Raw genomic sequence first — 15849 nt, 5'->3', positions numbered from 1 at the left:
GTATTTGCATTATTCCTTATTCCATTGTTTTTATATTTGAAATATTCATACTAATTTTTGAAGGACAAAAGCAAACGGGGCATCAGGAGCCTGGGCACAGACTGTTCTACGAAAACACAAAGAACAGGTCCATACCGCCAAATATACACCTAGACAAAGAGCTGGTTCTCAGGCGGGGAGGCCAAGACCCTTTTCAGAGTTCACAGCCCAAGTAGGTTGATTAAAAGGCAAAACCTTCCGGAGGGAAAAGAGAGTGAAAGCAATGTATTTTATTCTCCTGTCTTTGAATACTAAATCACTCTATCAGTTAACTGTTCAGAGTGAAGAGGGTGCCAGTCAACACCAGCACACCCTGCCAGTTTAATTTAACGGTATTATTTTGCCTTGCTTTGCAATTACTCCCACATTCCCCAGGGAGAAACTAATGGATTACTAAAAATAAAATGGAGATTAAGTGAATCACTTAGGATGTTTTGGCTCCCAATGTAAACTGGCTTAAACAAAAAGGAAATGCGTTGGCTCAAAAGCGTGGACTTCTGGAGGCCTCAGGGCTTACTTCTCGGTCCTCGGCCCTGTGTGGCTTCTTGCTCAGGCTGCAGCCACAGCAGATCTGCCAGCACAGAGCACCACCCAGAGAAAGAGAAAGAGAGGCAGGCCCTTCCTGCAGGCCTGTTTCAAGTCTGAGAAGACTTCCGCCAGAAGCTCCTGGCAGACCTGCCTTCGAGTCTCGTCGGCTAGGACAGGATAACGGGACCACTCCTGAAACCATCCTTCTGTCCAGGTAACGCCCAACACTGGCTGATGCTTTGCCCATGAGGGGTCCATCACGGACAAAGCAGGGATGGGCTTGCCCCTAACCAGGGCTGACCCTGGAGCTCCTATATGGGAGATGGGTGGGATGCGTGATATGGATCCAATCCCAATGTCTGCTCTGCTGGTATTGACTGGGAATAGGCTGAGCAATGCTGTGTTTATCTGAAGGTGAAATTAATCACTATGATGATGAATTTCTATATAAAGCTACAGACTCAAAAAGTAGATGACCAAATGAATTGATCCCTTTGAGAAAGGCAGATCTTTAAAAACTTTGTTTCTGTATTTCCACTGCTCCAATGAGAAACTTAAAGACACAAAGTCAACACATTTTAAAGCAGGTAGGTCACAGGAAGTATAGGAGAGTACTTACTATATTCTTGTGCCATGGCTGCAGAAATTTAGATAATAGCATCCATATTAATAGTGCATAACCTGAAAAGAAAAATATAAAATAGTTTAAAAAAACAGTTTAAAAACAGAAAAAAATAGCTAAGTGCACAAGAAATTTCGTTAAAAGAAAATAGTTGCAAAAAAAAAAAAAGTTTTATCTTTTTTCTGAAAGAGGCAAACCAGGCTTTTGAAAGTAGGCAGCTGCATTTTTTTTTAAAGATTTTATTTATTTATTTGACAGACAGAGGGACAGCGAGAGAGGGAACACAAACGGGGGGGGGTGGGAGAGGAAGAAGCAGGATTCCTACAGAGCAGGGAGCCCGATGCGGGGCTCGATCCCAGGACTCTGGGATCACGATCTGAGCCGAAGGCCAGACACTTAATGACTGAGTCACCCAGGCGCCCCAGGCAGCTGCATTTAAATTAGAAGTTAGAGAAAACAAAGGCGCCTGGGTGGCTCGGCGGGTTCAGTGTCTGAGTTCAGTTAGGTCATATCTCAGGGTCCTGGGATCAAGATCCAGCCCCGCATCAGGCTTTGGGCTCAGTAGAGAATTTGCTTGTCCCTCTGCCCCTCCCCCTGCCCTCTCTCTCTCTCTCTCTTTCTCCAATAAATAAAACCTTTAAAAAAGGAGAAAACATCTGTAGTATTAGAGTATCTCTAAATATCTTCAAGTTCAAATCATCCGCATCTATTGTCAAATAAACTAAATACGTTTTATTTTTTTTTAAAGATTTTATTTATTTATTTGAGAGAGAGAAAATGAGAGAGAGAGCACATGAGGAGGAGGAGGGTCAGAGGGAGAAGCAGACTCCCTGCCGAGCAGGGAGTCCGATGCAGGACTCGACCAAGGGACTCCAGGATCATGACCTGAGCCTTAACCAACTGAGCCACCTAGGCGCCCACTAAATACATTTTAATCAACTAATATTGCCCTGGACTGCTATTTGTAAAACTGAAACAAAAACACAATTATTAAATGGACCTCAAAAATCATGTAGTCTATCCCCTAGAAAACCCATCTACCCTCTTCAAATCACTGCAAATTAGATAAATCAGCTTCAATTTCTAAATTCAGGGATATGAAGGAATAGGTCTCAGAATAAATACACATAGCGGATTCAAGTATTTGATACTGCATGTTTATTAAAACTTTGAATATTCAGAATACCATGAAATGCTAAAGAAACACACCCACAGAACTAGGGACTCCAAGACCCTGGAAAGGTTTTGAATATTCCAAAGTGAAAGATGAGAACTTTGTCTCTATTCAGACCTTAGGACAAATAACAATATACCAAATCACACTCTAATTAAGAAGGACTTGACATAAAAATCGATCTCTGTTATGATATTTCCTGGGGATGGTCTGCCCTGACAAGGCTGAGGATAGGTACTGTCCACGTATCTACAAATACCATGTCCAATTTCACCTTCCTCGGTGTATGCACGGTTCGCCAATGTTGTGGGCATTAGTTAGTTTTGTAGAAACTTTTAGAAGAAAAGAACTTTTTCTCTACCTTCTCACGTTCAGTTTCTAGGGGCCTGCTAATTAAACTGACAAGGACAAATTAACAGAAGAAAAGGTATATGTTTCTTTATTGATGTTAGTATTTTTACATCCATGGGGATGTTACAGAAAACAAGTAAAAACCCAAAGAAGCAGTTCGACCCAGGGGCTTAAATACCATCTTAATAAGGGGCAATAAATTGTGCAGAAGTGACCAGACAGGAAAAGGGGATTGGGGCTCCTAAGGATGATAAATTGTGGAAAGATGACCAGGAAGTCTATGGTAGATAGGACCGTTCAGTAAGATTATGCGGACCCAAGTCTCTCCAGTGATAAGAATGGTTCTTCTCTTCCTGGTATGGAGATGGGATGCACCTTTACAAATGGAAATCTATGCCCCAATTTTCAGGCAGGAAGGGGGAGGAAAGAGAACTCTTCCTGCATCTGCTATTTCTCAATTTCCCTCACTCAAAATAATCTTTGTGCCAAGTGGCATGTTTTGGGGTGGCATATTTTGGGGTGGCATATTCTGATCATCTTCAGGTTCACAGAAATAAAAACACCATTAAAAGAATAACAGTGCAAGTCTCGGAAGAAGATATTTGCAATACATATATCCATCAAAGGACTCGTTCAGAATATATAAAGAACTCTGATAAAACAATAAAAAGGCCACCTAAACAAGTAACCCAAATGGTCAATAAGCATATGAAAAGATACTGAACCTCATTTGTTACCCTTACTACAAAATAAAGCCACAATGAGATAGAATTACATACTGATTAAGATGGCTAAAACTGAAATCTGACCATACCAACTCTTAGGATGTACAGCAATTCAGCTCTCATGCACTGCTGGTGGGGGTGTGAACTAGAAAACAGCTGAGCAGAACCTAATAAAGCAGAATATAAACTTACAATGTAGCTCAACAATTCCACTCCCAGGGCAATGCCTACCAGGAATGCACATGCGTAACCCCAAAGACACACACAGTAACAGTCAAGCATTAACTGTAATAGCCAAAACTCAGTGACAAATAAATTGTCGAGTATTCGTACAATGAAATATTATACAGCGAGGGTCAGTGAGCTTTTTCTGCAAGAGTTAAACAATAAATATTTTTGGTTTTTCAGACCAAAGAGTCACTGAGCCTTGTTGCAACTACTCAACTTTGCATGTGGAGTACATTTACATAGATGATATGTAAATAAATGGGTATGGCTGTTGTGCCAATAAAACTTTATTTACAAAAACAGCCAACCCATATGCTGTAATTTGCCTGCTATATGGTAATAAATACAAATGAATCTTAACTAATACAACAACACAGATGAATCTCACAAACATAATGTTGAGACAAAGAAGCCGGACACATGAGAGAATACACTATACGATCCATTTTATGAAGTTCAAAAATAGGTAAACCTGTGTAAATCAGGGTAATAGTTACCTTTGCAGTGGGAGGAGGGGTAAGAAGATATCAGAAAGGGGTGAACAGGGAATTTTGGTGTACTAGTAATACTGGATTCCCTGATTTGAGTGGTAGTTTCATGATCATGTTCAATTTGGGAAAATTCATCAAAGGGCTCACTTACAATTTACTTATCTTTGTATGTGTTACACTTAAATAAAAAAATAAAATATTTTAGTATTTTTTTATATAAATAAAGAATACAGGCCAGTAGTACAAGTGGATGCTTTCTCAAAGCCCAGGCTCCCCGGACATCAACTACTCTGAGCAGTAGCAAGCCTTGAGCCCCCGCAAGGCACAATCCTGAAACTCCCCCTTATCTAGTGTGATGTCTGCTGGCAACCAAACCTTTGCTCTGAGTTCCAGGTGGGGCTGTGGAGAATGAGCTGTGATTAGACAGAACACACAGGAGTGGCAGGAAGGGAATGCAACCCAGAGGGATGAAGGAGAGTAACAGATGGTGGATGAAGAAACTGGTGGAAATAAGCCCCACATTTTCATATCATCTGCTGGATAATCTATACACAGAATAAAAGTCACATGAGCAGCTTAGAAACACAGTTTGGAAGGTCACCAAATGTGCCCTTTGGACAAAAATAATGACATTTTAAAAGCTAACTAGGGCTCTTAAAACACTGTTGAATAGATTTGTTTCCCAACCATTCTTATACCATACACAAAGATAAATTCTAAATGGATGAAAGACCTCAATGTGAGACAGGAATCCATCAAAATCCTAGAAGAGAACATAGGCAGTAACCTCTTCGACATCAGCCACAGCAACTTCTTTCAAGACACCTCTCCGAAGGCAAGTGAAACAAAAGGGAAAATGAACTTTTGGGACTTCATCAAGATAAAAAGCTTCTGCACAGCAAAGGAAGCAGTCAACAAAATAAAAAGGCAACCCACAGAACGGGAGATGTTTGCAAATGACACTACAGATAAAGGGCTGGTATCCAAGATCTGTAAAGAACTTCTCAAACTCAACACCCAAAAAACAAATAATCAGGTCAAAAAATGGGCAGAAGACATGAACAGACACTTGTCCAAAGAAGACATACAAATGGCTAACAGACACATGAAAAAATGTTCAACATCATTAGCCACCAGGGAAATTCAAATCAAAACCACACTGAGATACCATCTTAACACCAGTTAGAATGGCAAAAATTAACAAAACAGGAAACAATAAATGTTGGAGAGGATGTGGAGAAAGGGGAACCCTCTTACACTGTTGGTTGGGAATGCAAGTTGGTACAGCCACTTTGGCAAACAGTATGGAGGTTCCTCAAAAAGTTAAAAATAGAGCTACCCTATGATCCAGCAATTGCACTACTGGGTACTTACCCCAAAGACACAGATGTAGTGAAAAGAAGGAGCACATGCACCCCAATGTTCATAGCAGCAATGTTCACAATAGCCAAACTGTGGAAGGAGCCGAGATGTCCTTCAACAGACGAATGGATAAAGAAGATGTGGTCCATATATACAATGGAATATTACTCAGCCATCAGAAAGGATGAATACCCACCATTTGCATGGACATGGATCGAACTGGAGGGAATTATGCTAAGTGAAATAACTCAAGCACAGAAAGACATTTATCATGTGGCTTCACTTATATGTGGAACATAAGGAATAACATGGAGGACATTAGGAGAAGGAAGGGAAAAATGAAGGGGGGAATCTGAGGGGGAGATGAACCATGAGACACTAAGGATGCCGGGAAACAAACTGAGGGTTTCAGAGGGGAGGGGGATGGGGGGATGGGTTAGCCCAGTGATGGGTATTAAGGAGGGCATGTATTGCATGAAGCACTGGGTGTTATACACAAACAATGAATCATGGAACACTCCATCAAAAACTAATGATGTACTGTATGGTGACTAACATAACATAAGAAAAAAAAAGATTTGTTTCCAGTATAATTTCTTCCAGCTTTTCAAGTTGAGGAAACAAACCTGACAGATAAAATAGTCTTGACCTCCTAGGTCTGCGTACTTAAAACAGTTTCTATACCTTGACTTCATCTTAACCATCCATACCATGTCTAAAATTTAATTAGATATGTAACATACCAGGGATCAGAGGAAGCCATTAAATTACCAGGGTTATGCCCAAATATATTGGGAGAGGCAGAGAATACAAAGATGCCATGAACAACAAGATCATGGGCACATCATAAGGATTCACATTTTCTTTGCAGGTGCTTATATCATGAGTGAAATTAAGAGCAAAGGAATAAAGAAAACATAAGTGAAGAAAAGTGAAATCCATTCACTATACTGCATTTACTGCATAACTGGTATGTGCAAGAAATTTACCTAGATGCTGGAAACACAAATATAAAGTTCCTGTCTTTAAGGAGCTCACAGTTATAAAGAAGCTGACAAGCCTATGCATCAATAATTTAAGTTAAATGTCATAACAGTTACACAATATTCATAAGTGCTATGGAGATAGAAATTAACAGGAGAGAATTATTATGGAGGAGGTGTGGGGAGAAAGGGTAAGGAAAGGAAGTCTTCCCATACATAGCAGGCAAGAGCTGAAATGGGTTTTGAATGACTAAAGGTGAGCAAGGTAAGAAGAAGGAGAAGAGCATCATTCTAGGCAGAGGGAGAGAATGTGCAAAGGCAGGAATGAGCCAGTCATACCTGAGGAGTAACAAGAAATCTGCAGCAGCCAGAACATGGTGGGCAGGACAAGCCAAGACTGAGATGGCAGAGGAACCTGTCAATTATACTAAGTTGGAATTTTATTCTACAGACATTACAAAGCCACTAGGGTAGAAATTAGGGGGTGGAAATGGCATACAAGGAACAGAGGGGAGGGACGGGTCTCCAAATACACCTTCTTGTCTAGTTTTGACATTCATAAACATGGTAATGCTTCACAAAAATCAAGAAAAGTAAATAATTAAAATCAACCAGTATGTGGGGGTAATTCAAAATGAAACACAATCAATGACAAATGGACTGCATTATAAGTGCACAACATAACCACGCTTAAGGGGATGTAGGGGGAAAAACTAACCTAGCCTCTTTGGAGACCACTGTCTTGACTATATACTGAGGCTAGAGACAAAACAAAGAAAGAAAGAAGAAAGGCCAGAATGATCTCTGTGGTGTTGAACTCAAATCAGAGATACCATGTTTTTTAACATATATATTTCAATAGGTGATGACAGATACAGGCATACCTTGGAGAAACTGTGGGTTCAGTTCCAGACCACCACAAGGCAGCAAATATTGCAATACACCAAATCAAATAAAGTTTTTGGTTTCCCAGCCAAAAAAAAAAAAAAAAAAATTATGTTTACACTACAAGTCTATTAAGTAGCATTATGTCTAAAAACAAACCCCAATATATGTAAATTTAAAAATACTTTATTGAAAAATGCTAACCATCATTTGAGTTTTCAGCGAGTCATAATCTTGCTGATGAAGGTCTTGTCTTGATGTTGATGGCTGCTGACTGATCAGAGTGGTGGCTGCTGAAGGTTAGGGTGGCTGTGGCAATTTCTTAAAATAAGACAACAATGAGGTCTGCTGCATCGATGGGACTCTTCCTTTCACGAACAATTTCTCAGTAGCATGTGAAGCTGTTTGATAGCATTTCATCCATGGCAGAACTTCTTTCAAAACTGGAGTCAATCTTCTCATATCCTGCACTGTTTTATCAACTAAGTTCATGTAATAGTTTAAATCCTTTGCTGTCATTCCAACAATCTTCCCAGCATCTGCACCAGAAGTAGATTTCATCTCAAGAAACCACTTTCTTTGCTCATCCATAAGTAGCAGCTCCTCATCAGTTCAAGTTTTATCACAAGATCGCAACAATTCAGTCCCATCTTCAGGCTCTACTTCTAATTCCAGTTCTCTTGCTGTTTCCACCACATCTGCAGTTACGTCCTCCACTGAAGTCTTGAACCCTTCAGAGTCATCCCTGAAGGCTGGAATCAACTTCTTCAAAACTCCTGTTAATGTATTTTGACCTCTTCCCATGAATCATGAATGTTCTTAATGGCATCTAGAATGATGAATCCTTTCTAGAAGGTTTTCAATTTACTTTGCCAAGATCCATCAGAGGAACCACTATCTGTGTGGCAGCTATAGCCCTTACAAATACATTTCTTAAATAGTAAGACCTGAAAGTTGAACTGACTCCTTGATCCATGGGTTGCACAATGGATGTTGTGTTAGCAGGCGTGAAACCATTAACCTTGTTGTCCATCTCCATCAGAGCTTTTGGGTAACCAGGTGCACTGTCAATGAGTAGTCATATTTTAAAAGGAAATTTTTTTTTTCTGAGCAGTTTTCAACAGTGGGCTTAAAATACTCTGTAAACCATGTTGTAAACAGATGTGCTGTCATCTAGGCTTTGTTGTTCCATTTAGAGAACACAGGCAAAGTAAATTTAGCATCATTCTGAAGGGACCTAGGATTTTTAGAATGGTCAATGAGCACTGGCTTCCACTGAAAGTCACCAGCTGTGTTAGCCCCTAACAAGGGAGTCAGCCTGGGCTTTGAGGCTTTGAAGCCAGGCGTTGACTTCTCCTTTCTAGCTATGAAAGTCCCAGATGGCATCTTCTTCCAATAGAAGGCTGTTTACTCTACACTGAAAATCTGTTGTTAAGTGCAGCCACCTTCATGAATGATCTTAGCTGGATCTTCTGCATAATGTGCTGCAGCTTCTCCATCAGCACTTGCTGCTTCACCTTGCACCTGGATGTGGAGACGGCTTCTTTCCTTAAACGTCGTGACCCAACCTCTGCTAGCTTCAGACTTTTCTTCTGCAGCTTCCTCACCTGTCGCAGGCTTTATAAAATTGAAGAGTTAGGGCCTTGCTCTGGATTAGGCTTTGGCTTAAGGAAATGTTGTGCCTGGTTTGATCTTCTATCCAGACCACTAAAAGTTTCTCCATATCAGCAGTAGTAAGGCTGTTTCATTTTCTTATCATTCTTGTGTCCACCAAAGTAGCACTTTTAATTTCCTTCAAGAACTTTTCCCTTGCAGTCACAACTTGGCTTTTGGCACAAGAAGCCTAACTTTTGGCCTATCTCAGCTTTCCACATGCCTTCCTCACTAAACGTAATCGTTTCTAGCTTTTTATGTAAAGTGAGAGACATGTCTCTCTTCCTCTCACTTGAACACTTAGAGGCCATTGCAAGGTTATTAATTAGTCTAATGTCAAAGTGTTGTGTCTCCAGGAGTAGGGAGGCCCGAAGAGAAGGACGGCGATGGGTATGGGCTGGTCAGTGGAGCAGTCAGAACACACAAACATTTATCAGTTAAGTTCACCATCTTACATGGGCAGGATTTATGAGGCCCAAAACAATTATATCAGTTACAATTATCCTGAGCACAGATCACCATAACAAATGTAATAATAATGAAAAAGTTTGAAATATTGTGAGAATTTCCAAAATGTGCCAGAGAGACATGAAGTGAGCCAATGCAGTTGGAAAAATGGAGCCGAAAGCCTTGCTCAAACAGGGCTGCCACAAACTTTCAATTTGTAGAAAACACATGATCTGTGAATACTAATAAAATAAAGCGCAATGAAACGAGGTATGCCTGCACTGTTATTCTTTCTTATAATATACTACCACCATTATTTATTTTGTAGCCCAACCTGTCCCAGATCTGGCCAGTGGAAACCCCTTCAAGATGGCTTCCAGGTCATTTTCATATGACCCTAACACTCTCTGAGCATTTCCTTACTTCCTGAAAATAGATGTTTCCGTCTCATTTTGTACTTTCTTTCCTTGAAATGAGCCAAGGAACCCTGGTTCCTTTTATCAGAAAGTGGTATTTAGAAATCAAAATCCAAGTGCTAGATGTGTTCATTGCCAGTGGGGAATACTCCGAGACACACTTACAGTAACAGAGGTGGGGAATATACATGTGTATGTGCTTATACATACACACACGTGCACACACTCACATCTACATCCACAGGACTTTCCAAGGCACAAGACAAGGTGATAATATATAAAGTTTACATGAAAAGTCAAAGGCTCAAGAAGAATCAAGATATTCCATAAGAAGAAGATGGTGGTGAGGCACTTACCCTACAAACTATCAGTTTCAACACAGCAGGAATTGTAGATTAATACAGAAAGGTCGACTTATTTAATACTGGTACTTGCACATATGTCCATTCATGTGGGGGAAAAATTAAATTGAATCTCTATTCCACTCTCTACAGAAAAATCAATTCTAATTTAACTAAAGACTTGCATATAAAAGGCAGAATTATAAAACTTTTAGTAGACAATAAAAGAATATTTTATGGCTTCAGAATAGGTTAGCAACATAAAAAAGAATAACCATAAAGAAAAATAAATTCATTCTACATTAAAATAAAAAACTTCTGTTCACTAAAAGTCACCATAAAAAAGCTAAACCACAAATGAGAAAACGTATAAACAACAAAACAATAAGTATCTAGAATATATCTTTTATGAATTTCTAAGAAAGATAATCCAAGAGAAAAGTGGACGAAAGTTATAAAAGAAAATATAAAAGGTCCTTATATACATAAAACGGTATTTCTTTAGTAATTAGGGAAACAAAAAGCACGTTTACACGTCCATCAACTTGACTGTCAAGCGTGTGGCGCAGATGCGGAGCAGGGCGAACGTTCAGACTCTCAGATGGGAATTGTACCTTGGTACAATCACTTTTGGAAAACAGTCAAGCATGGGCATATCTTACTGGCCGACAATCCACTCCTCAGTTTATGGTCAGGAGGAGAACTGTCACCCAGAGACAAATACAATTGTTCCTAACCACACAAAAGTGCAACCAACCCAAATTCCAACAGTGGAACAGGAAAATAAAATGTGGTTTTGTTTACAGCAAAATCAGTGAACTCTGATGCTAAATGCATGAGTGTGGAAAAATTCAAGGGGACAATCTCCCTAAATACTTGTACAACAAGGAATTAGTTACATACAAAACTTTAACGAATTAGATTACAAGCTCACTAAAGGCTGGGTCAATACCACTTAATAGTCATTAAAAGCCTCCTACGGTTTTATGCTCCATACTGCGGATGTTTCCAAGACATAGACCATTAAGTCCTCCAAGAGATAATAATATAATTCTCTATAGCTTTGAACACAATATTGAGCCCATGGCAAACATTAGATTAAACAAAACAAAAACTGTACATCTCGTTTGTTACTTAAAGAAGAGGATACTTATTTCCCAAAGTGCAATTAAAACACTTGAGAAGGCATCATCCACACTGTGGTTTTTCAAAAGAAAAAATATATAAAGAAAAGACAAAAAAAAAAAACGTTATTCTGTCAGTCCACTACCAGGACGGAGGAGACTGCTACTCTTAGGCTCATATCAATTAGACTACTAATTCATTTAAAAATATGTATTACAACAATATAACTTTCTCCAAAAATAAATAACTTTTCAAATCAATACCATGAGATTAGAAACGAAACATCTCTATGAACACAACTGCTCAGAGTTGTAGCATTAAACCTCTAATAGTGATCAACACTGATGTCACCCACCATTTTCTAACCTGACCTGGCCGGGGGTTCAAGTGAGGTGCAACCCTAGGGAACCACCCTCAAAGCAAAAGTTACTTTACACAGTAAGGTTAACATACTTTAACAATGTGGAAAAAATCATAACCTACGTATTTAAATTTGGCATTGAAGATATATTTTTCTTGATTTTAAATGTCATAAATAGTGTTCAGAACTTAGACTCTTATGGTCCATATTTTATATGGGTAGGAATATGTACAAAATCTTTAAAACGAGTCGCAAGTCAAATAGAGACATCAAGTGACAGTTCTACCTGATTCACCTCTAATTCATTTTGTTTGCTTTCTAACGGCGTTATTTTAAAAAGAGCAATTCCACAGCCCATAGAAGAGATTTCTATTTTAAGCAGAGGTAACAATTTTTCCTTATGTAAGAAGCAATTACGGGGGTAAGAGACAAAACAAAGTACAGGGGCACACACTAGCAGCAGGCCGGGGAAAGCATTCACTTTCATTCTCAAGGGTATGCCCTAAGTGTATCAGTCTACCAGTCACTTAATTTATTAAGCCATAATGTTGCTACATGAATTTGTCATTCTTTCCTTTAGAGAACACTGAATAATCAGAAGGCAATGTTTGCTTTCCTCTCTACAGTAACAACTGTGCATTTGGCCTGAATTCTAAATAACCAGGTTCTTTTGAAATTCAGCCAATATACAGATCTTTTCACTAAAAATAAGCATGAAGGAAACAGGCTCAAATCATAAATGTCATATTTATAACTACTCAAAATGGGAAAGAACAGCCTTCTCCGGTAATTTGGATAAACATGCACAGACCTTACCATCACCGCACCTGCTCCACTACCACTAAAAACGGAATTTTTAAGAACTTGAAGCGTAACTATTCAATCGGATGTTTGATGACCTCAGCATGGGTGGCCTCAAATCTACTGACAGAACGCTCATCCGATCACATGGTGTCTTTCTACACTGGTTAAGCCTACATTAGGTGTGATGGTTTCCTATGTTAACTTGACTAGATAGTGCTCAGTTATTTAATCAAACACTAATTTAGGTTTTGCTGTGAAGGTATTTTGTAGATGTGATGAACAGCTACAATCAGTTGACTTTAAGTAAAAGAGATTATCCCTGATAATGTGGGAAGGCCTCATCCAATTAGCTGAAGGCGTTATTCCCAAACACTGAAGTTTCCTAAAGAAAAAGGAATTCCTCAAACCATCAGCATTAACTTCTGCCCGAGTTTTCAGCCTGCCGGTCTGCCCTACAGATTTCAGACCTATAGCCCACACAAATGCATAAGCCACTTCTTTAAAATAAACCTAAGTGTCCTTCTCTGGATGAATGGATAAACAAACTGCAGTGTGTATCTACAATGGAATATTACTCAGCCACAAAAAAAAGAAGAAATCCTATCATATGTGATAACATGGATGGACCTTGAAGGCATTATGCTAGGTGAAGTAAGTCAGAGAAAGACAAAGACAAATACTATATGTGAGATCTAAAACAAAACAAAACAAAACCAAATTCATAGAAAAAGAAATCAGACTTATGGTTATCAGAGGCAGAGGGTCGGGGAGGGGGAATTGGAGGAAAGTGGTCAAAAGGTACAATCTTCCAATCTCCCAGTTATAAGATACATAAGTACTAGGGATGAAATACACAACATGATGACTACAGGTAACACCTCTGTATGATATATGGGGAGGTTGTTCAGAGAGTAAATCCTAAGAGTTCTCATCACAAGGAAAAACATTTTTTTCCTTTTTTTCTCTCTTTTCTTTTGTCTGTTACCTACATGAGAAAATGGGCGTTAGCTAACCTGTTATGGCAATCATTTCACAGTATATGTAAATCAACCACCATGCTGTGCGCCTTAAGCTTATACAGTGATGTATCCATTATTTCTCAATCAAACTGGGGGAAAATATATTTTATGTATATGTATAATATGTACACACATTGATTCTGTTTCTCTAGAGAGTCTTGATTGATACACTGGGCAAAATGAGAATCCCGCTACAAGTTTTAAAGGTTTTGGTCATACAAAGAAAAAAACACCTTAATTTAATTCAGTTTACCTAGGAAAACAAGACCACAAAAACCCAGTGACTGACACACTCCCCACCGACTAAAATAGAAGCAGACTTGCGAGAAGGGCACCACAGTATCAGTATGACAAAATGCTGCAGCAAGAACAGGGGAACAGGAGTTCTAACTTGGGGTCTGGGGAAGGGGCAGGAGAGCAGGAAGGAAATTGGGCAAAACAGAGAAGGCCGCACCACAGCAGGGCTGTCAAGTTTCCTCAAACTTGAGGAAGGAATTCCTCAAACCATCAGAACTTATTCAGCTGACCTTTTTAATTCAGCTAACAGTATTTCGGGACTTACTATGTTGCAGGTGTTTGACCTTGTCTATCCCATCTAAATGTTCACAACACCATTAAGGGGCAGATACTACTGCTGTCCACAATTCTCAGGGCGTCGGAGAAGCTAAAGGTATGATTCTACAAGGTGACATGGCTACTAAGTGGTACTGGATCCCAGTTTTGAACCTAGGCTTGAGGTTGGGCTACTACTGAGCTGTAAGTTTCCCTAATAGTACTTCCCAGGCAGAATGACAGGGCAAAAACCTTCCAAGCCCAAGAACCTTATGAGCAATGCCATAGAATTATCAAAAGTAAATGGCAAACTACATTTGAGGTCTGTTCACAGAGAGGGGACTGAAGGAAAACAGCATGAGCCGAAACAGAAAGGTAAAACTGTATGAAAAGAGAAGATTTCTGGTTCAAAACTGCTAATAACTCACAAATTTACCTTTTGACCTTCCTCCCATCTCAAATTTTGTAAGAAATATTTTTAAAAAATAAATAAATGCACAGAAATTACAGGAAATCCCAGTACACATGGCACGGGCAATCAGAGTGGTGACAAATTCTAAGAAATAGAAAGCATACTGAAGCAGACTGAAAATGGAATTCAACAGAACTGATAGACACCTTAGAAATAAGAGGATAGACCTTCAAATAAATGTTCCCAGCAGACTATAGGAAAACCTAACAAACAAGTGTCAGCAAAAATACACCTTGGATGGTGAGGCAAGTCATTAAAGAATGTGACACCAGCATCGGTCCCTTCTCCGTGAGAACATATTGGGTGGTATTAGCCCCTGGATTAAAGCCATGGAAACACCCACAGTGATCCTTTGGACTTTTGGGAAATAAAAGTAATGAAGGGTAGATCACAGCAGATCATGTAGGTCCTGCAGCTGGATTCTACACCTGAGAGAAGCTAGACAATGTTCCACATAACTAATAATGAAGCTTACCGGCACTCAGAAGACAAGTAACCCACACATCTTATGGAAAACTCACCCTACCATTATGGCTGGCCCACTCACCATGGCTCCTGTAAATCAGAGCCCACACGCACAATCAGGTAAACAGAAACTCTATGACAAATGCCGAATTCAACCTTTTGGCTCTATCATTTACTACAAATAAATCTATGATAAACAACCAAAGGAGTTTAAAACATGACACCTCAAAACACTTCGATTTGGTATACTGACTTTTTTGACTTAAAAAAACCACAAGTGCAAGAAAGGCACAATGACCTCCCCTTTTCTTCCTGAGAACAGGAGATAAAACTCCCATATGAAAACTCCCATTCCTGTGCCTGGAAGAAAAGGACATTCTGATCACCAGATAGGAAGTCGAGGCTGAGAAGAATCTGTACAAACAAATCTTTTTAAAAGAAAGCCTATTATCTTACTTTAGCCTCCCCATACATTTTAGTTTCTTTTCCATAATCATTCTCTTCGTTCAACCTAATACAGAAACGCTTAGGCCCCAGTTCTTCAGGTCTTCATTTTCCTGCTAAAGCTCCCATGTACATGTTTCAAAAAGAAAAGAAAAAAATTGTATGCTTTTCTAATTTGTCTTATGTCAACTTAATTCTCAGGCCCAGCCAGAGAGCCTAAGAGGGAAAGTTTTACCTCCCCTACACAATCACTATCCTCTCCAGAAAAATCTGCAACATGGAAAGAAACATCAAATTCAAGAATGCCAAAGAAAAAAAGAGTTAAAGTGAAAAAGAACATGTTTCTAAAAGGATAATAAATT

At 39.3% G+C, this 15849-nt stretch overlaps 1 protein-coding gene across 15 annotated transcripts in view; it reads right to left on the bottom strand.

Annotated features, from left to right (window-relative positions):
• SIPA1L1 (signal induced proliferation associated 1 like 1) overlaps positions 1–15849 on the bottom strand; it is a 366695-nt gene that overhangs the window by 192628 nt on the left and 158218 nt on the right. For all 15 annotated transcript variants that reach the window (XM_078053858.1, XM_078053861.1, XM_078053859.1 and 12 more), the window contains one exon: positions 1187–1248. The gene's annotated coding sequence lies outside the window, so the exon portion shown is untranslated. The remainder of the gene's footprint in view (positions 1–1186; positions 1249–15849) is intronic.

The sequence above is a fragment of the Halichoerus grypus genome, chromosome 8 (genome assembly GCF_964656455.1).
Source record: "Halichoerus grypus chromosome 8, mHalGry1.hap1.1, whole genome shotgun sequence".
Classification (NCBI taxonomy): Eukaryota; Metazoa; Chordata; class Mammalia; order Carnivora; family Phocidae; genus Halichoerus; species Halichoerus grypus.
The sequence above is the reverse complement of the archived record's forward strand: the minus strand, read 5'-3'. Positions and strand labels throughout refer to the sequence as shown.